This window comes from Dendrobates tinctorius, unplaced genomic scaffold (genome assembly GCF_039654945.1).
Source record: "Dendrobates tinctorius isolate UK_male_01 unplaced genomic scaffold, ASM3965494v1 ptg000020l, whole genome shotgun sequence".
Classification (NCBI taxonomy): Eukaryota; Metazoa; Chordata; class Amphibia; order Anura; family Dendrobatidae; genus Dendrobates; species Dendrobates tinctorius.
In genome coordinates this window covers 3249079-3264378 of record NW_027361688.1, presented here as the reverse complement: position 1 = coordinate 3264378, position 15300 = coordinate 3249079, and the positions used below count along the sequence as shown (strand labels likewise).

The 15300-nt window shown below is 44.3% G+C and overlaps 1 pseudogene; it reads left to right on the top strand.

Annotated features, from left to right (window-relative positions):
- Window positions 1-14008, top strand: part of LOC141083299 (aldo-keto reductase family 1 member C1-like) — a 43972-nt pseudogene extending 29964 nt beyond the window's left edge.
- Window positions 14009-15300: the final 1292 nt, after the last annotated feature.

Sequence of the window (15300 nt, the reverse complement as noted above, 5' to 3'; positions counted from 1 at the left end):
CCTGACTGCGTTGGAGAACAGTCTCCTGAACTAATGTTGGTCAGCAGATGGGTCAGTGCTGGAGCTTTCCCCAGCCACAGGTGGATCAGTGTTGGAGCTTTCCCCCCGCCACAGGTGGATCAGTGTTGGAGCTTTTCCCAGCCACAGGTGGATCAGTGTTGGAGCTTTCCCCAGCCACAGGTGGATCAGTGTTGGAGCTTTCCCCAGCCACAGGTGGATCAGTGGTGGAGCTTTCCCCAGCCACAGGTGGATCAGTGCTGGAGCTTTCCCCAGCCACAGGTGGATCAGTGTTGGAGTTTTCCCCAGCTACAGGTGGATCAGTGTTGGAGCTTTCCCCAGCCACAGGTGGATCAGTGCTGGAGCTTTCCCCAGCCACAGGTGGATCAGTGTTGGAGCTTTCCCCAGCCACAGGTGGATCAGTGCTGGAGCTTTCCCCAGCCACAGGTGGATCAGTGTTGGAGCTTTCCCCAGCCACAGGTGGATCAGTGTTGGAGCTTTCCCCAGCCACAGGTGGATCAGTGTTGGAGCTTTCCCCAGCCACAGGTGGATCAGTGCTGGAGCTTTCCCCAGCCACAGGTGGATCAGTGTTGGAGCTTTCCCCAGCCACAGGTGGATCAGTGGTGGAGCTTTCCCCAGCCACAGGTGGATCAGTGTTGGAGCTTTCCCCAGCCACAGGTGGATCAGTGTTGGAGCTTTCCCCAGCCACAGGTGGATCAGTGTTGGAGCTTTCCCCAGCCACAGGTGGATCAGTGCTGGAGCTTTCCCCAGCCACAGGTGGATCAGTGTGTTGGAGCTTTCCCCAGCCACAGGTGGATCAGTGTTGGAGCTTTCCCCAGCCACAGGTGGATCAGTGTTGGAGCTTTCCCCAGCCACAGGTGGATCAGTGTTGGAGCTTTCCCCAGCCACAGGTGGATCAGTGCTGGAGCTTTCCCCAGCCACAGGTGGATCAGTGTTGGAGCTTTTCCCAGCCACAGGTGGATCAGTGCTGGAGCTTTCCCCAGCCACAGGTGGATCAGTGCTGGAGCTTTCCCCAGCCACAGGTGGATCAGTGCTGGAGTTTTCCCCAGCAACAGGTGGATCAGTGCTGGAGCTTTCCCCAGCCACAGGTGGATCAGTGCTGGAGCTTTCCCCAGCCACAGGTGGATCAGTGTTGGAGCTTTCCCCAGCCACAGGTGGATCAGTGTTGGAGTTTTCCCCAGGCCCATGATTGCGCTCACCTGTTTGTGCTGCATAAATGCCCAGATCCACTACTGATTGTTGCACAATGTGGTCTCCATTCACTGACATAGACTTCATTACCACTGACTGATGTACAACATTGTCTCCATTCACTGACATGGAGGGTTCAGACTCCATTATAAAGTTTGTATATGTTGCAGACAGGCAATCACTAGCACCAGTGAGTAGGGTCTCACAGTGTCAGTACAGAGGGCACTTACTTTATCACTCACAGGAGCTGTGCTCACTTCACTGCTGCACACAGAGTCCACTGCAATTAACCCCTTGTTTGCTGACACACTTTCCTCTGGAGCAGGCCTGGGCAAACTTGACACTCACAGTCAGAGGGCCGGAGAGGGACATATTTATGAGTCTGATCTTTTTCAGACATGATTGTAGCCCCGCCCCCATCTTCTCATTGGTGGATGTGGGGCTGCTCAGTTCCTGGCTTGCACGCACAGTTAACCTGTGCAAGAGGCAGAGCAGTCAGGACAAGAGGAGGGAATCGGGGACTACAACATTTATCTGCTGTAGATAATGGGCAAGTAGCTTCTAAGAGGCGCCCAGATACCACCTGGGAGTCAGCATAATGTGTCTGCTGTGCTGAATAGGTCACAGCACCTGCGTTGCCTTTCACACTGTGGAATGAAAGTTGTGGGACTGCAGTTTATGTTCAGGGAGAGCGGCTAGTTAGCAGCAGCTGCATCTCCCTGGATCTTCCTGGCAGCTGATAGGAGATAAAATATTCCTACTGAATATGGGGTCCAGCAGTGAAGTGCCCCCTCACCTCCACTACATGCAGCCTGCAGATGGGATATTGCATGTGCTCCCCAAACTGCTCTTCTGCCCCACCTTGTACTCTGCTGCCTCCTCACCTCTGTATGTGAGGGTTAACAGTGTGCAATCTAGCATACAGCATAAACCTCCTTCTATCTTCCAAAATAAGCAGACCGTTCTCTGTAGTCTAACTTGTTTATTGGTGAAGAGTATAGCTCATGCGGTAAAACTATAAAGAATACAAACAACATGGGTAAGTATTGGGCAGATGATCACACAGCTAACACAATTACAGGAAGTATACAGTGTGATGCAAACTTTACATGGAGTACACCGGTGTCTAATTACATCTGCTGTGCACTGGCTGCTATACGGTTAATAACATCTCTGTAACACTGCATTGCAAGAAAAGATATTAATCTTACCAGATATGCTTTACCAGGATAACGAACTCAAGTAGGGGAGTTACAAGAGGACAAATAAACTCGTGTGTCCTAGGAAGTACACAGAAGAAAATGGCATCTTCCTCATCCCAGAATACATTGCTTCAATCCCACCATGCAACACTCTGTCTGCTATTAAATGCACAGGCTATAAATGCTATTAAAGAGACAGCTAAAAAATTAAGCCACCACTAGATGGTGCTATAACTAAACCAGCACATAATACGAACATATTTGCCCTATATCCAGAGGGCAGAACACCTCCCTCTTTGCTCCCAGCTTGTGCTGTTGTATATTCTGCATAGGAGAGGTAAGGGTTAAGGCCCCCCATAGTGCTCTCCCCACCGTGATCTGTGGCTTATCACTTCCACTCCATAGACTGCAATAAGGATTCCCATCCCCTCCTGTCAGCTCCTGCCCCATATGTGATGTGGATCTCTGCACATGTGGAATAGAGGTGGAAGAATAACTTTTTTCCAATGTTGAAGTCTATGGGTGTGCAAAAATAAAAAAATTGGATGCCATATGAATCATCCGTATAGCATCCGATTTTTACGACTACATTTCCATTACTAACATAGGACACTGTATTTCTTCTTTTAAATTTTATTCACTTCTGATGTGTAAAAATGGATGCCATACGGATGACAATACAGATGGAAAATCGTCTTTTTCTGGATGAAAATCCTGATTTTTTTTATACGCTCATGTAAATTCCATCACATAAGCAACTGCTTTTTATAAAGTGATGAAATTAATATTATGCAGAATTAACGAGTGATCCGAAACCAAAGGTGAATTTCATACTAAATTTAATTCAATAATCTAATCACTTTTCTAATATATTTCACTTAAAAAAAATTCTCACATACCCTCTCTACTAGTGTTGAGCATTCCGATACCGCAAGTATCGGGTATCGGCCGATACTTGCTGTATCGGAATTCCGATACCGACTTCCGATATTTTTTCAATATCGGAATTCGGCATCGGAATCGGAAGTTCAAAGTTGATTGACGGCCTGACGTCATCATGATGCGCGGTGTGTGCGCATCATGATGCGCCGTCATTTCGGGCCTTCCGGGGGTCTCTGCCGGCCTGCCGGGGGGCTGTGTGGACTGCCCGGGGTCGGTACCGGCCTGCCGGGGGGCTGTGCCGGCCTGCCGGTGGTCTGTGCACCCTGTGGGGGTCTGTACCGGCCTGCCGGGGGGCTGTGCCGGCCTGCCGGTGGTCTGTGCACCCTGTGGGGGTCTGTACCGGCCTGCCGGGGGGCTGTGCCGGCCTGCCGGGGGGCTGTGCTGATGTCCGGGGGTCTGTGCAAGCATCGTCCGATGGGACTACAAGTCCCATCTGGCGATGCCTGCTACCATGACAGTGATTGACACATTAGCCAATGATGGGACAGTAGTAGTCCCATCATCCGGCTAATGTGTTAAATGTTAAAAAAAAAAAAAAAAATACTACATACATACTACATACATACTACATGCTACATACATACTACATATATACTACATGCATGCTACATACATACTACATGCTACATACATACTACATATATACTACATGCATGCTACATACATACTACATGCTACATACATACTACATATATACTACATGCATGCTACATACATACTACATGCTACATACATACTACATATATACTACATGCATGCTACATACATACTACATGCTACATACATACTACATATATACTACATGCATGCTACATACATACTACATGCTACATACATACTACATATATACTACATGCATGCTACATACATACTACATGCTACATACATACTACATATATACTACATGCATGCTACATACATACTACATGCTACATACATACTACATATATACTACATACATACTACATACATACTACATGCTATATGCATGCTACATACATGCTACATGCATGCTACATACATACTACATACATACTACATACATACTACATACATACTACATGCATGCTACATACATACTACATACATACTACATGCATGCTACATGCATGCTACATACATACTACATGCTACATACATACCACATACATACTACATACATACTACATGCTACATACATACTACATATATACTACATGCATGCTACATACATACTGCATGCTACATGCATGCTACATACATACTACATACATACTACATGCTACATACATACCACATATATACTACATACATACTACATACAATACATTCATACAATACATACATAGACATACAGTACATATAACATAGAGTAACATACTTACCAATACTTGTCACATTGTTCCCCGAAGCCATTGTCTTTTCCGGAATAAATATTAACATAACAAACCACAAAAATACTCACCCACGATCCGAAGCAGTCCACGAGTGTGTCCCACGACGATCTTGGGTAGAGAACTGCAGCATCAGATGATGCTGCCGTTCTCTACGGGCTGCAGGAATCCAATGACGGAAGGTAGGTATCCTTCCGCACTGTATTCCTCCGCCACTTAAAAAAAAAAAAGTCCCTAGTCTCACTTTATGCCATTGCTGTGTGGGAAATTCCCACGCAGCAATGGCATAAAGTGAGACTAGGGACTTTTTTTTTTTTAAGTGGCGGAGGAATACAGTGCGGAAGGATACCTACCTTCCGTCATTGGATTCCTGCAGCCCGTAGAGAACGGCAGCATCATCTGATGCTGCAGTTCTCTACCCAAGATCGTCGTGGGACACACTCGTGGACTGCTTCGGATCGTGGGTGAGTATTTTTGTGGTTTGTTATGTTAATATTTATTCCGGAAAAGACAATGGCTTCGGGGAACAATGTGACAAGTATTGGTAAGTATGTTACTCTATGTTATATGTACTGTATGTCTATGTATGTATTGTATGAATGTATTGTATGTAGTATGTATGTAGTATATATGTGGTATGTATGTAGCATGTAGTATGTATGTAGTATGTATGTAGCATGCATGTAGCATGCAGTATGTATGTAGCATGCATGTAGTATATATGTAGTATGTATGTAGCATGTAGTATGTATGTAGTATGTATGTGGTATGTATGTAGCATGTAGTATGTATGTAGCATGCATGTAGCATGCATGTAGTATGTATGTAGTATGTATGTAGCATGCATGTAGTATGTATGTAGTATGTATGTAGTATGTATGTAGCATGCATGTAGTATGTATGTAGCATGCATGTAGCATGTATGTAGCATGCATATAGCATGTAGTATGTATGTAGTATGTATGTAGCATGCAGTATGTATGTAGCATGCATGTAGCATGCATGTAGTATGTATGTAGTATGTATGTAGTATGTATGTAGCATGCAGTATGTATGTAGTATGTATGTAGCATGCAGTATGTATGTAGCATGTATGTAGCATGTATGTAGTATGTATGTAGTATATATGTAGTATGTATGTAGCATGTAGTATGTATGTAGCATGTAGTATGTATGTAACATGCATGTAGTATATATGTAGTATGTATGTAGCATGTAGTATGTATGTAGCATGTAGTATGTATGTAGCATGTAGTATGTATGTAGCATGCATGTAGTATGTATGTAGTATTTTTTTTTTTTTTTTTTAACATTTAACACATTAGCCGGATGATGGGACTACTACTGTCCCATCATTGGCTAATGTGTCAATCACTGTCATGGTAGCAGGCATCGCCCGATGGGACTTGTAGTCCCATCGGACGATGCCTGCACAGACCCCCGAAGCCTGCACAGACCACCGGCAGGCCGGCACAGCCCCCCGGCAGGCCGGCACAGCCCCCCGGAGCCTGCACAGACCACCGGCAGGCCGGCACAGCCCCCCGGCAGGCCGGCACAGCCCACCGGAGCCTGCACAGACCACCGGCAGGCCGGCACAGCCCCCCGGCAGGCCGGCACAGCCCCCCGGAGCCTGCACAGACCACCGGCAGGCCGGCACAGCCCCCCGGCAGGCCGGCACAGCCCACCGGAGCCTGCACAGACCACCGACAGGTCGGCACAGCCCCCCGGCAGGCCGGCACAGACCACCGGAGCCTGCAGAGACCCCCTGGCAGGCCGGCACAGCCCCCCGAAAGGCCCGTACAGACCCCAGAGAGGCTGTACAAGGCAAAAACAGGGTTTTTCTTATTCCGATACCGGAAGTCCCATAGACTTGAATGGGACTTCCGGTATCGGAATCGGCGATACCGATACTTTTTTTAAAGATCGGCCGATCCATTCCGATCCGATACTTTGAAGTATCGGACGGTATCGCTCAACTCTACTCTCTACTCTAGCTTCCTGTCTGCTTGTGTTTTTTTTTTTCCAATGACATTTTGTTTGAGAATCCCAGTGCATTTTGGGATACTCAAACGGAACATCATTAGGGGGCAGAGGCTGCATTCACTACCAAAGTTGTTTTCCCCACCATGAAAAGAAGCGTCATCTGTTTCAGAGACTGGACTGGTCCCTGCTGGGTCATCTCTTCTCCTTAGCACCAGCAAGGGAGCGCACTGTCACTGTGAATTCAAATTCAAATGTGCAAAATGTCTGTGATTTCCCCCCTTTGGTTTCCAGCACACAAGGTGCAACAGGCCCCTCCGCTGCAGACCCTCGCCCTGTCAGTCAGCCCATTGCGGCCCCACAGGTCCCTCCCAGTAATGTTTGCAGCCGCGGCGCTCCGTCCTTTACCTCCGGCGCCAATTACACCGGGCAGGCTTTCAAAAGGAGGAATGTGGTGCGGTTTCGGCACAGAGGTGCCAAGGAGGACTTGCCAGACAGGAGGCTGGTGTTCAGGCAGCTCCTGTGCCGCCAGATGGGATTTGCGCCGGTTAATATCTTGGCGGTCATCAATCTGCCAGACAGACAGGGCTATGACATCAGTTTTAAGCTCATGTCTGATCTGGACAGATTCTGGGCCAATTTCCCCAAGTTCAGGGACACTGATGGCTGGAATAAGTTCAGCTTCATTCCAATATCTAAGCCGGATACCGCCACGGTTCATCTTTTGGAATGAGGCTGTTCCCCCGCAGGACATTGTGGTGTGGCTCTGGAGGCATTGTGACCTTGTCTCCGACCTCACCAAAAACAGGGATGAGGACGGTATATGGACCGGTGGATGGAAGGTGCTGGTGAAATTGCGCCAGCACAACAATATCACGGCTCACTTACCCAACTCCTTCTTTATCGGGAGGGAGAAGGGGGTTTGCTTCTACCCTGGGCAGCCACGAAAGTGTTTTAAGTGTGGTAAAGTGGGTCACCTGGCAAACACCTGTACCGTGGTAAAGTGCAGCCTGTGCGGGGAAGTCGGCCACTTAGCGGCAGATTGCCAGAACATCAAGTGCAATCTCTGTGGGGAGATCGGCCACCCTCACAGGGACTGTCCAGATGCCTGGCACAATATATGCAAGCTCCTTCCTGATGAGGAGTTAGTGACAGGGACAGAGGCTCAGAAGGAGGAGGCTTTAATGTCAGGGACAGTACTGACCAGGTCAGAAGTCCACCAGGGGTCCGCTCAGGTAACATCAGAGCAGCTTTGCACAGCGGGTACAGAGGGGAGCATGGAGGTCGTCCCTCAGGTCCAGCAGCCACATGTAGCCACCACTTCAGTATCACCATCTCTAGCTGTAAAGTGGCTGTAATCAGGTAAAAAGGAAAAAAAGGACAAGGCCTCCCGTAAACCTGAGGAGGAGTATGTCACTAGCCAGGGTGGCAGGAAAAAAGTCCAGAGTTCGGCAGGTGTGATGGTCGTGTCCAATAAGTTTGATGTTTTGTCTGAGTCTGATGGGGACTTGGAGGAAGAGATAAAAAGAATAGAGACTGAGTATGACAGGGACGTAACGGACCTTCCCCCTACAAAACGGAAGCCCGTACCTGCTGACACTGAGATACAGTCTGACATGGAGACCGGTGGTAGTCAGAACATCTGTGATCCAGACTTATGATGGCGGCTTTTGCATCTCTGCTCCTCTGTTGTGGTATTGTGATGGCGGATTTCTCATTAAAAATAACATCCAGTAATGTGAACAGCATTAAGATGAGGAGGACGAGGCACGCTGTCTATGACCATATCCGATACCTGGACGCAGATGTCATCTTTCTGCAGGAGACGCGGCTGACGACTCAGGGGCTCATGAGGGAGGCTGAGAGGGAATGGCGGTCTGGTCCCTCTTATTGGTCACTGGCTGTGGAGCCGTACGCCGGGGTCGCCATTCTGTTTAACACCAGGGATGTGACAGTACATAGGATGATGGAGGTGGTTATGGGAAGGTGTCTGGTCCTGGAAGTCACTGTCTATGGAAGGCGACTCCGGCTTATTAACATCTATGGGCCACAGATGGTGACTGACAGGATACAGTTATTTAATGATGTCAAGCCTTATCTGTTCACCTCTCTTCCAGTGATAATGGCAGGGGACTTTAATGCCATACTGACATCAGGTGACAGCTCCTCAGGTAGAACCGTGACGAGGGATGGTAGGATCTTGAATAACATAGTCTTGCAGGCCGGATTAGGTGATGTCTTTAAACGGGGAGGTCGAAAGCCAAAATTAACCTATTCCTGCTCCAATAGAGGCAGTAGAATAGATCTGGCTTTTGTAAGTCCAATGGAAGTCATTGGTGCCCTGAGTGAGAGAGTCGTCCCATACTCAGACCATCTTGCCCTATATTTCTGCCTGGGGGCCGCTAAGCGAGCTGCTGTTGGTAGGGGGTTATGGAGACTCAATTCCAGCCTCCTCCACGATGTCTCTGTCTCTGTCCAGAGTTGTGTCTATTCCCTTTTGCAGGGTCATCTACAGAGAGTGGACTTCTATGACAACATGGCCGACTGGTGGGAAGACGTCAAGGATGATATCATATGCCTCTTGAAGAGACTGTCAGTTAAGAAAGGCAGGAGTAAGTACAGCCAGTACCTAAGGCTGCGCAAAGAATTGGAGTCACTCTATTCGGAGGGCGGGGGTAACAAAAAGAAGATCGACCGGTTGAAATCTGAGATAAGGCAGTATCAGTACAGCAGGTATACCTCCTTGGTTCTTGAACGGGATTATGGGGTCTTGGGAGCACCTGATCCCTTTGAGAATTGCCGGGAGTGGGTGGTCAATAAATCGGTCACAGGTCTCATTGACTCCCAGGGTGTATTGCAGGAATCTTGGGAGGGTATCCTGGGGGTTGTGAAATCTTATTATACTGACTTGTTTCAGAGGAAGGCCTTGGATAAACATAAAATGATTCAATTCTTGGAGGCAACTCCAACGCCTGATACTAATGATCTGGACTTTTCTCCTTTGACAGCAGAATTAACGGTGGAAGAGGTTAAGGAGGCCATTGATAAGTTACATCTGAAGAAGGCACCAAGTCCGGATGGTATAACAGCAGAATTTTATAAGAAATTCAGAGACCTCCTGGCTCCAATTCTTGTGGATGTTTACAAAAATTGTCTGGAAAATCACCTGATGCTCCATCCATGAGAGTGTCCTCATTAATTCTGCTGTCTAAAGGTAAGGAGCCGAGCGACATTAAGAACTGGAGGCCATTTGCCCTCTTGAATGTTGACAGGAAGATTCTGGCGAAGATCCTGTTTTCTAGGTTAGTCTGTTTGTCCTCGGCACTGTTGGTAGGCTCTCAGTTTGGCACGGTAAAAGGGCGGAACATCTCTGGAGCGGTCATCTCGATATGGGAGATATTTGAGAGATGTAAAGCTCTGCGGTGTGGGAGATATGTTGTCAGTCTGGACCAGGCTAAAGACTTTGACAGAGTTGATCATGATTATCTGTGGGCCACTTTGTCAAAGTACGGTATTCCAGGACAATTTGTGGATTAGCTGAAGACTTTGTACAGAGAAGCGGTGAGTTTTCCTGTGATTAATGGTTGGCAGGGTGGCACTTTTGGAGTTGAGGTGGGGGTGAGACAGGGCTGCCCGCTGAGTCCACTCCTGTATGTTTTTGCCATAGACCCGTTTTTGAGGTCACTGCAGGAGTGTAACTTTTGGGGGGTGCCGGTCCCCCACTGCTTACCTCTGAAAGTGGTTACCTACGTGGATGATGTGACGCTGGTGATATCTAATCCTCATGAGGTGCGGATGTTGTCCGCGGCCATCAGAAGTTACTGAGGGGCCTCCGGGTCTCTGGTCAACCTTGAGAAGCGTCAAGCTCTGTGGACATTGCAATCTGACCCAGACTTTGATCTACCGCAGTTTATTAAGGCTTCCACCCATATTAAGATCTTAGGGGTTAAATTTGGGAGGGAAGATAATGCCAGCCTAAATTGGGAGGAAAAATTGGAGACCGGAAATGCAAAGGTTCAGCGATGGAAGAACTGGAGGCTGACTTACAGAGAAAGGGTTGCTATGTTGAAGACCTACCTGGTCCCCGTCTTCTTGTATGTCTCTGTCGTTTTTCCTTTGCCAGAATCCTTCTCGGCGAGGCTCCTCAGCCTGTTCTTCCAGCTCTTGTGGGGGAACAGGATGAACCTGATAAAGAGGGGTATAATGTACCTACAGCAGAGTGAGGGCGGGCTGGATATGTTAAATCCAAGGGTTTTTTTTGACTCCTTGTTTCTGAAAGTAGATTTTTGGAGCATGGATTCAAACAGTAGCTCCCTGTGGGCAAATAGTATCAGGTATTGGATATTGCCTTTTGCAGAATCTTGGGTGCGAGGCGGCAGTCTCAAGAGGAGGAGATGGACAGGTGACCACCTCCCCCAGTATCTGGAATATGGTCTGAAATGTGTCAGGAAGTGGGGACTGGAGAAGTCCTACATTGAGAGTAATATGAGGAAAGATCTGTGTGTTCATATATGTAGGACTTTCTTCTACTCTCCACTGGCCCTAAGTGACTGTGCCACCAGGACTCTTCAGGACAGTCTCCGGTTCCTCAACGGGAGGCGACTTCCAGCAAAGTTTTTTGACATTGCTTGGCTGTCGCTACATGGGAAGCTCTTTGTGAAGGGAAACTTAAAATATTTAAGTGTTTCGGATCGGAACTGTCCCCTTGGTTGTCAGCAGGAGGAAACCATGGAGCATTTTATTTGTGATTGCTGGGGAGGTAGGGAAATATGGACGGAAGTGTCGACCAAGCTGAAAATCCCCAGACTGCTGTCCCTGAAATACCCTGACATTATCTATGAAGTCCCATCCACTGACGGTAACATCGACAGGGGGACAATGTACCTGATCATTACCACCATTAAGTATTACCACTGGCACATGAGAACCCGAGTGTCCCTCCACAGCGAGCCCTTCCATCCCGTCACCGCAGCCACAAAGATACTGTCCGAGCTCAGATGGATAATAGCGATAGAGATAAAGAAAAGTCAGAGTAATGAGAAACTATGGAGGAATGTGTCTGTGGGATAATAACATGATCGTGTTACTAAAAGTGTTTATTTCATATTCTTCCTTCCACAGGAGTGAACTCTAAGTTACCTTTATTCCTAATGTATTAATTTAGTTCTATAATTATTGTCTGATGCATTCATGAGAATTTATGTTTTGTGTTAAGGAAGAATTCTGTTTATTTTAATTGTATTTGTGGGTTTTATACAATAAAAATTGCCCCCTATGTACAAGAATATAACTACTATAATACTGCCCCCTATGTACAAGAATATAACTACTATAATACTGCCCCCTATGTACAAGAATATAACTACTATAATACTGCCCCCTATGTACAAGAATATAACTACTATAATACTGCTCCTATGTACAGGAATATAACTACTATAATACTGCTCCTATGCACAAGAATATAACTACTATAATACTGCCCCCTATGTACAAGAATATAACTACTATAATACTGCCCCTATGTACAAGAATATAGCTGCTATAATACTGCTCCTATGTACAAGAATATAACTACTATAATACTGCCCCTATGTACAAGAATATAACTACTATAATACTGCTCCCTATGTACAAGAATATAACTACTATAATACTGCTCCTATGTACAAGAATATAACTACTATAATACTGCACCCTATATACAAGAATATAACTACTGTAATACTGCTGCTATGTACAAGAATATAGCTGCTATAATACTGCTCCTATGTACAAGAATATAACTACTATAATACTGCCCCTATGTACAAGAATATAACTACTATAATACTGCCCCTATGTACAAGAATATAACTACTATAATACTGCTCCCTATGTACAAGAATATAACTACTATAATACTGCTCCTATGTACAAGAATATAACTACTATAATACTGCACCCTATATACAAGAACATAAATACTGTAATACTGCTGCTATGTATAAGAATATAACTACTATAATACTTCCCCTATGTGCAAGAATATAACTACTATAATACTGCTCCTATGTACAAGAATATAACTACTGTAATACTGCCCCTATGTACAAGAATATAACTACAATAATACTGCACCCTATGTACAAGAATATAACTACTGTAATACTGCTCCTATGTACAAGAATATAACTACTATAATACTGCTCCTATGTACAAGAATATAACTACTGTAATACTGCCCCTATGTACAAGAATATAACTACTATAATACTGCACCCTATGTACAAGAATATAACTACTGTAATACTGCTCCTATGTACAAGAATATAACTACTATAATACTGCTCCTATGTACAAGAATATAATTACTATAATACTGCCCTATATGTACAAAAGATAACAAGTTGCTTAATTGACTATGTTTTACCCTTCACATCATGTCTCATGTAATAGTGACTATCATGTGATAGCAGTAGCAGTATCCTCCATAGTAGGCATATGATAGCATTACATATAGTGCTCATATAATAGTGTCGTTCACACTATGAGATATTACTGACGGCCGTATAATAACTTTTGTTGGTGTTTTTATGGAGGACACTAAACCAATATGCTTGTTTTTTTTCCTTTCACCAAAATTTTAGGAAAAGAGATGTGAGATTTAGTTTGTTTTCTTTCTGACAGGATTGATCAGAATTCTCCCAAAGTTCTTGAAGACCCCATTTTAAATACAGTCGCTAAGAAGCTGAGCCGCTCTCCTGCGCAGGTGGCCATGCGGTATTTGCTGCAGAGGGGATGTGTCGTCTTGGCAAAAAGCTTCAGCCCTGAGAGGATCAAGGAAAATTTCCAGGTAAATGAAGAAATTGAAATTTGAATAATTTCCTTCCTCTTAAAAATAAACTATATTTTTATTATTTTTCTCTTACAGGTTTTGGATTTTAACTTAAGTGATGAAGACATGAAATCTCTAGATGGAATCAATAAAAACCTGCGTTACCTGATTTTGGATTCGTAAGTACCTTCTAGTTTCCGAGAACATATTTATTCAGAATTTTTAATTTACATTAACTTTTATTTATTAATATTTTTCGCTCTATTTTATTGTACTTTTATTTATTATCTTTTATTTTATGTCCTTACATTCCTTTTATCTTCTATTTTTTATTTTAGCTGGAAAGAAAGCCCTAAATATCCATTTGCCGATGAGTTTTAAGAACATTGGCCAATTTCTCTGGATTCATCCTTATAACCCCGGTGACTTATTATCTTAGTCTAGCAGATTCCAATCTACAGAAAATAAACGATCTATCAAATTGATTCTGACTGTGCTTCAGTGCTTATTATGGCTCAGATTTGAAATGCCAGCACATAGATATATTTTAACATACAATGAGAAATTCTGTGGCTGAGTACAGATGCTGCAATTACACGGCAAAATCTCTTTGTGTTTTAAGTCAAGACTACAACATTCTTCTTTATTTTGCAATAAAATAAATTTTGTGTCAAATTTAATTTTAAGGTGTTATCTTTTGTAAAGATTTGCTAATACCCAGTTAACTAATCAAAAACTAATGATGAATTTCAATACCTTGAATCCTCTTAAGATTCTGTACAACATGGTTTCAATTTTAATTGTTTTCAGTCTTTCATATGGCTGACAGATAGCTGAGAATCTGTAGGGGCATCTGTGATCGTGCCCATAGCGGTCCCTTAGCTTTTTAAACATCCTTAAATTTATATGAATCTATTTTCCATTATTTTAGTTTAAAATACTATTTTCTGCTGTTTCACACCATGTAAGTTTCAGTTTTACTGTTCTGGCTTTAAATATGATATATGAAATGAAACATATAAAATAAAAAAGTATCATCAGTATGAAGATATTATGACGTGAGAGAGTGTCCCCAAGGTCAGCTATGAAACAATGCATACAATAGCCCTTCAACTCTGATCACTACAATCTTCCTTTATGAATGTCTGTCCCAAATGTTCCTTTTGCTTACTATTTTTCAGTATTTCTGGCTGAAAAAATAGCCAGCTGTGGAATTTCCCAGTGAGGAATTTAAAATATGCATTTTTGGTTTCTAAGAATTTTTACAAATTTTTCAAAATGATCTGATATTTTAATTGTAAAAATTTCTTCATGTCTACTTTTAAGTTCTTAAGAAATTCCACATTACTGGCTGCAATTATATTCTGTAAATTATAAGCTCCTTGAATTGCGCTGTGACATCATGAGGTCACAGGGGCATTAAAACATAACAGGTGCCCAGGTTGCCCTGTTCCATTTGCCACAGAGTATGTAAGGTGAAGCCGGATCAGGGTAGTTTTAATCTCTTTTCCCATGTCTACCTGATAGATTGGCAATGGTATGTACAGACCCCTATACGGAGGAACACAGAGTTGCTATGGTCATTATTGTGAGCTCATAGCTGACAACCCATCCAGATATGACTGCAAATCTGCATGTCCCCGTATACTGTATGTGTCATCCTCTTCTGTTAAGTGCCAGTATATCCATGCATGTGGTTTGATCCCATGGACGATGCCATATAGTTGTATTGCAGCTACAATTAGTCACATGCAAAGTAGATGCAATTTCTCAACTA